The 8,372-nt window shown below is 35.0% G+C and overlaps 1 pseudogene; it reads left to right on the forward strand.

Moving 5' to 3' along the window:
• Nucleotides 1–822: 822 nt before the first annotated feature.
• On the forward strand, nt 823–3,237 carry LOC125676617 (uncharacterized; annotated as a pseudogene).
• The last annotated feature ends 5,135 nt before the right edge of the window (nt 3,238–8,372 follow it).

The following is an 8,372-nucleotide window of genomic DNA, read 5'->3' on the forward strand; positions in this document are numbered from 1 at the left end:
TATAGGAGGAGTAAGCACCCCCTGTCGACCGGTCACACTACTAACGGTTCATCGTTATGAGGAATGTCCTTTGTTTCTATAAGATCTTCAGTTTGCCCCTTCACACTTTGTCTCTTCATAATCCGTGGGGATCCGGGTTATAATACGTCCTCAGAACTCTTGATTGTCGTAAGAGGTGATTACATGGGGCGGTCATTCGGATGAGACCGTAAAAACTGAATCCCCGTGTCACAGCAGGTGTGGCACGATAAAGATCCCTCCCTGCTCAAAGGCCGTAAGCGTCGATCATTGGCCTAAATTTTGCAGCCCTTCACCGGTAATGATGACGTTTCCTTATGAGTGAACATTCTCAAGAGAGACATTAAACATTATACAGCCATCCAATCAGTCTGAAAACCAGCATCTTGTCTACCTGAACATCTAAACAATCCATCATATTATAATAGTATGCATACTGGTGATCACAATTGGGCAAATTCCAATACAAGGGAATTTTCACAGTAAAACTATTCTATTTATCACACAACTATCATTAAACGCACATTTTAATTTACTGTCCATTTCACGACCCGAATTTTTTGCTTTCACGTCGTCGCCACGTTACGGTTTGAAGAAACTTGAAATAATTTCCACTTCATAAAAGACACAAAATCCTCTTGGAACAACCTTGGCGACAAAACAAGGTCTTTTACTATTCAAAGGATGACATGTTGTTTTGTTTATGTAGCGCATGAATAATTTACCTATCTAATTTGCATAATTATGAACTTGTGCTACGAGTTCATATCATTTTTTCCGAACCCATACCTGCGTGTTACGAACATGGGAAAAGTAATGCTGTGTGATAAATATCAAAATCTACCTGTACTTCTGTAGCTCCCTCACTTTAGTCCTAATTGAGTTCCCTTTGACTGTTTCTGAGGTAGGCCAGGAAGTGCTTCAGTATTCATTTCAACTGTACAAACATGCCATAAACATTTGTTTGAAATCAGCAATTAGCATTTTTAGAACACCCATTATAAAACAGCAATCTACTATTTAAAGCAAATTCATTACTTTAGCCAACATTTGAAGTTACTTTAACAGAAACCATTCTAATTTGAATTTGTTTTTGCATATGTAATGCATTACAACCTGAATTTAGTGTATGCAGTGGTATAACTGACTCATGTGAATTGATGGCTTGGAATGGCAAGTCTTCAGGAACTTTTAATAGTGCAGTTGTTTACTGATTATTTACTAACATATGATAAAATGAAGAAGTAAACAGACAGTAACATAGTGAAATAAACATATCTTGTACATGTGATTGCCCACGTTCTACCGGTAACTCCTACAGAAAGTCAACGGCGTCCAGATGCTATCCCTGAATTAAACTACATTTGTAACTACACCATACACCATTTGTTCAGTGTAAATGTAGAAATATTAAATGTAAAAATGTGATTTGACAATTGTAGCTTTTATTATCAGTGTTTAGTCCATCAAGTGGGTTGTAAATAATGTTACACAATGCATTACCCGTTGAATGTTCTCAGAGTCTAGTTTAGCATTTCACAAATTCTATGGTCGTTATAATGATCTAGTTTGCCAACACAACCTATCTTTGAATCAAATGTTGTATGACGTGTTTCATACCAATTGTTAGACCATTCGAATTCTTTACTTATTAATTTTGACTACGGGCTACTCCGTTTACTTGATGAAAATATAGAGCTCACGGCAGGTGTGACCGGTTGGCAGGGGATGCTTACTCCTCCTAGGGACCTAATCCCACCTTTGGTATCACGTCGTACTCTCGTTTTACCTCTGGATATGAAACTCTTGATGCGCACGCAGATTTAGACGCGAATTATTTTCCTTGACTCTAGAAACTCTCCAAAATGGAGAATGTCATCAAAGCACAATTGTATGAAGATTTATTTATTGAAGATGAAACGGACATTTTGTTTTGCTCGCGATAAAGCAGACCTGGATCATTCAAATTCTTTTAAATCTAGATCGGCGTTATATTCCAAGACTTGGAGGCTTTTAGGAAAACATTGTGCCACAATTTGACAACAAACAAACGAGTGAGCCCGGAAATTTATGAAATAATACTGAATTTAGTTTTAGATTATATCACAGATGATAACGCATGGCCTGGTGGTTCTGAACCAATACCGCCCAATAAAACACTGCTGGTATTTCTTTGGTACATGGCGAACCAGAAAACGTTAAGAGGAGTTAGCAATACATTTGCAGTAGGCATTACAATTGTTCACGAAATCGTAATCACGGTATCAAATGCGATCAACGAAAACATGGTTAACGTAAGTTGAAATCGTGGTAGAGATTATTTTTAAGATTTCAATCTAAATATAAGATAGTAAAATAAGTTTGTATCCATGCATGTGTATAAATATGTTTTAGGTGATTAACTGGCCCGATCCTTATACACGACAAGCTATATCAAGGGAATTTCAACTCCAGTCTGGTTTGCGAGGCGTTATTGGTTCCTTGGATGGAAGGCATATTCGGTTAACAACAGCCCCTGGTGGTGACAGAGATTTTTTCAACCGAAAAAACTTCCCTTCCATCCAACTACAGGTAAATTACATGTGTAAACTCTACGTTAATGCCATTCATTTTTTTTCATCAATACGACAAAGTATTAATCATATAAAACCATTTTTAATGATCTGACTAATTATCCCTAATGTGATTCTACTGAAATAAAGAGGTTGTGGCAGACTGTGACATGCTTATACATGATGCGTACACGGGCTGGCCTGGGTACACCCATGATGCACGTGTTCTCCGAAATTCTTCTTTGTTCGACAAGGTCGAAAATGGACAATGTGTAGTGCATGGAAAATTTATGATCGCGGACAGTGCCTACCCCTGAGGAATTGGTTGGTAACGCCTTTCCGAGACAATGGAAGACTGAATGCACAACAACGCCGATTTAATCAGATGCTGTCCTCCGCAAGACAAATTGTTGAGCGAGTATATGTGCACTTAAAAGGAAGATTTAGGAGGCTACGAGAAATAACTTTTCGAAAGCTGTTCCGTATAGTCTCACTGATTATTTCAGGATGCATCCTGCATAAACTGTGTGTTTTGCATCACGATGACGTTGAAGCCTTTATAGACAATGATGACGACGGGCATCCTAATGTCTACCCAAACATTTATGTTGACCGGAGGGATGGCGCATTATTCAGACAGCAGCTAATGGATACAATGCCCTTGTAAAGACTTTTCATTATCACAGTATTTAGTATAATTATGCATGTGCCTAGAGTTTGCTGCATACAAGTATTAGATTACATTTCAAACAAATCAAATGTCAATCTTTTATTCACTTTTTGTGGAAAAGCAAATGCAAATTATAGCACAGAAAAGACTCTCTCATTATTTTGAAACTAGAATACAACAATAATTTCGTTTTGAAATAATTTGTTTTAGTATTACATATGATAAGACCTTCACTGATTTTATCACAACCATTGGGGAAATAAAATGAATGAATGGTGTGGTGTTCCACAAGCACCTGAAGTGTGGATAGCTTGTATAGATCTTATGTATATACCCCCCCCCCTTTAAACAAAATATTTTTTTTTAAAAATTGATTCTATATTTAAAACAATTTCATTGGGTCTAAAGGGGGGTATTTACATAAGATGTATACACACTATCCACACTTTCGGTGCCTGTGTGGTGTTCTACAACTGATATTGCTGAAAATAATGAAGACTTCGTCATAGAAAACTAAAATACTGGGACTTTGCCAGTCCTGTAAATGAATAAAATTCATGAGGTGAATTATTTGTCCAAGGACTTCTCCATTAGTTTTAGCATACGATATATTCGGCGCATTTTCTCCTCATGGTGCTTTTCCATGGAGTTCATAAGCTCTCTGTTTTGCTCTTGACTATTTTCAATCAATTTTGTGCTGTCGGACATTTTGCGCTTCTTAGATTTCAGCTTTGTGCCTGTAGCTGTGGATTTGGAATCTGTGTCTCTAGATGTGGATTGCTTTTCTTTCTCTGGAACAAATGAAATATCTTCATCTTTGCTATCTGTGTTGATTTTCATTTTATCTCTCCGTCCTGTGTCGAAGGACACGCGTACATTTGTGGATGCCTTGTTGCCGAAAACTTCACTGAACTGATCAAAGTATTTCCAGGAGTGTTTTTGATTTCCAGTTTTATTGTTCTCATCGTTTACTTCCTTATATTTCTTTTTCAACGCCTTCTATTTGTTGATAAGTTGTGTTTTGGAAACATGTATACCATTTTTCTTCATTTCTGATGATATTTCTCCCCACAAAAAATCGTGAGATTTGGTGCCTAAAAATCTCTCTTCCCTCTGCAGCCTTAAATCGATTAAGAATTTTTCTTCACTTTCATTTCAAACATGCATGGTCTTCGTCAATGAAAACACATTGGCCATCTTCCAATTGTATTTGAACCCTGAAAATGGATAAAAATCCTGGTGAGAAAAAAAAAACCCATCTATGCTACAATATCGCCATTACTCCAATTTCTAATAAATGCGAGGAATTAATATTCTCGTAAAGTTGCGAGAAGCATCTCTCGCAGATTCTAAAACTTTTTTATTATTTTTTGACAGTTGTATACTTTATGGAATTATTACAAATGTTCGGTGCTCACGATTTTATGTTCTCGCGATCTGATAGAAAACGATGGGATCGCGGAATTAAGTCCTCGCGTAAAATAAGGAATCTACAGTAATCTGTCATGTATGTTTAATGAATTTCATAAAAACGAAGATTTTTTTTAACCTATTTATAAACATACTTCTGATTGCTCTGTTTATTATACCAAAAAAAAAAAAAAAAATAAAAAAAAAAAAAAATTCCCAGTACAAAACGATACAATATTGCTGATTAGTTTTTAATACAGTAAACTATGGATATTAATTCAAGAGTTTTGTATTACGATTCCTAACCCTAAAAAACTTGTGATTATTTGAAATGAACAGGAAAACAAATATACTCACATCTTATCTCCACCGCGAGCCGCCATCTTTACTGCGTCAGAACCCTGCATCATATTAGAGTTGAACTCGATTTAATCCCGGGCTTAAACTCTCGTTGTTTACGTCGAACTCTCGTGACCCGTGACGAAACTAGAGTTCGAGGTGAAAACGCCCAATTGGGTTCGTGTTTGCCCAACTCTAAATTTTGTATTCCTTATAGGAGTTACGAGATTAATCACCATTTGTTATCTTCACATTGTAGCCTTTTATAATGGAAACATTATGCTTCATTACACTTCATTTCATATTGATCCATAGATGAATTTGACTCCACATTTTTGGCACACTGTTTTACCCTATAATAGCTCTAAAACTTCATTGTTATTTCGGATTTCAAACATTTCGGTTGAGCATCACTGAAGAGACATTATTTGTCGAAATGCGCATCTGGTGCATCAAAATTGGTACCGTATAAGTTTTCCATTACTATTTTCCTCATATGCAAATATATACATGAAAGGCGAAGACTTCTATAACGAACAGTGATCAATCTCATAACTCCTATAAGCAATACAAAATAGATAGTTGGGCAAACACAGACCCCTATATCATTAATTAATCCAGCTTTAATTTCTTTTGTCTGCACTAGATTTCGGCAAAAAAGTATATTCTGACAATAGGATTGCATACGTTCTCTTTCTGTATCGTTTCTTACATATCTGAGAAGGAAATGAAGACTTTTGGACGAAACAAATATGCCAATTGTATAATTTCCCTACAAAAAGTACCAGGTTGTTTGGTCCATGCTATATTAGGAAAGCTAACTCTTCCATCCGGAATTTCTGAAACAACTTTTTAAAGGGACTGATTCAAGATTTTACCCAAAATTTTGTTTTTCACTTTTAATGATCAAAATCTACTGTCTAATGTATTTGAAAGATTTCAAATGAAAATTTAGGTTATATATCATCACAGAAGCTCGTTTTAGAGAGTTTATTATTTGTTTTGTAAACAAAGATTGCGGTATGCTATTGTTTCTGAAATTTTCAAAAGAAATGGATATCGATCTAAGTTGATTATGTCTTTCACATTTCAAGCATTTTTGGGGGTAAAACGTTTCATCTAAAAATTAAAATTTGTGACTATGCAAAATTAAGATGAAGTATATTACAAAATCAGTGTTTCACTTGTTTGTTTACATAAAAAGACTCGAGTCTGTTTACATAAAACACAGATTTAAGGCTAAAATATTGCTTTCATTCTTACATTCAGAAGGTCAAAATGTTGGCTGTCAACATTAAATGAGTTATATTTTTAATGTTTAACATGAATTTTTTTGTTATCAACAATCGTGAACCAGTCCCTTTAAATAATGTTTTTATCTATGGTTGTATAAATTTTATTTCAATTTGATCTCTACATATGATTTATAATAGCATATATTTAATGAAACCAATTTCGGGTGTTGAGGACATTCAAGTAAAGAACAACATCAGAAGAAAATCAAACCTGATAGCACAACGTACATGTCGACCCCAAAAACAACCAAAAAAAAAAAAAACTGACTACAGAAGAGTATTGATTATCTGTAATCAAATGTTTATTAGACGCTTGTAATCAATCTACGAACAAAAAACATGTACACTTGTACTAGAATATTAACATTGAAACTTTTTTTTTCTTTTTTTTTTTTTTTTTTTTTTTTACATTTATTTGATTCCTTATAAGATTGTACACTATTTCTTGTTTTAGAATGTTGATTACAATATTGCCTTGCTTGATAAGCAACATATCATTCTCAATAGACATAATCCACATGATTTTTTCTTTATTTGTTTGTCTTTCATTTTGTTTTATCATATTTAGCAATATCCTCAAAATAGTCATGTCTATCTCGTTTATATAAGGGACATCCGATCAGTGAATGAATTCCATCGTCCAGACAAGTGACAATTCATGTCGCACATTCTACATATTCTTTTACTTGTATTCATTTACATGGATGTACTGTGCATTTTCTATCTATAAATCCCGCGGGGATCCGGGTTAGAATATATCCTCAAAACTCCTTGCCTGTCGTAAAAGGCGACTTAATGGGACGACCGTCCTTCGGATGAAATCGCAAAAAACCGAGGTCAGGTGTCAAAGCAGGTATGGTGCGATAAAAATATCTCCCTGTTCAAAGGCCGTAAAGGCCGAGCATATGCCTGCATTTAGCAGCCCTTCGCCAGCAGTAGTGACGTCTCCATATGAGTGAAAAATTCTCGAGAGGGACGTTAAACAATATACGATCAATCAATCAATCACAATTGCAACAACCATAAAAAAAAGAAGAAGAAAAAACCCAACTAGTTCCTCAGGTAGCTGATTACACCGAGACTTCAAGAGATTACATCACAAGACGGCCATTTAAATGTTTTGTGAAATTATTTGCATCGATCTATTTATATGTCTCTCATTATAGCTTAGTGGATAACGCATCAATTATAGGACTCGCAGGTTTCAAGTTCAAATCCGCCAGATTCTTTTGTTAATATCTATTTCATTTTTTTGTTGTTGAAAATCACGTGTTTTTTAACTTAAAATTGCATATTTTTTGCCTGTTTGATAAATGCACTTATTAGATGTATTCATCATCATATTTTCAAAATTAAATAATTATATATGGCGATTTGAAAAACTTTTTTGAAGGTGTAGTAAGCCATTATAAATAGGTACATACAAATAATTCACAACAATCAATGGAAGATGACGATAACAAACAGTGACCAATCTCATAACTCCTATAAGAAATACAAAATAGAGAGTTGGACAAACATGGACCCTTGAATATACCCATTATACCAGAGATGGAATCAGGTGCCTATGAGAAGTAAGCATCCCCTGTTGACTGGTTAAACCCTATATCTTGACCAGGTAAATGAAGTAATCCGTAGTCAAAATAAGTGTGACAAGAACGGCCAAACAATCGTTATGAAACACGGTAGACAGCATTTGACCCAATGATAGGTTGTATAGGCAAACTAGATCGTTATAACGACCATAGAATTTGCGAAATGTTGACTTCAATCGAGACTGTTGAAACCCCTGTACCATGAACGTGCTTGTCAGTATCTTGTCTCGATTTAAAAACTGATCATATGCAGAACAATTTCTTGCGTATCGAATCAGTTGAGAGATATAAACACCATATGCAGGTGATAATGGAATATTGCTACATAAATATGGGAATTTAACGATGAAGAAGCTGAAATCATCCTGTTCTAAAGTAGTGCAGCTAATTATTATATGAGTGCATACAAATATTTCACAACACGTTTTCTCTAGTTCTGGAATTCTCATGATCGGGGACTGTTAGAATTATCTCTTTATATCTTTAAAGGACA

This window comes from Ostrea edulis, chromosome 3, assembly GCF_947568905.1.
Source record: "Ostrea edulis chromosome 3, xbOstEdul1.1, whole genome shotgun sequence".
NCBI classification, from domain to species: Eukaryota; Metazoa; Mollusca; class Bivalvia; order Ostreida; family Ostreidae; genus Ostrea; species Ostrea edulis.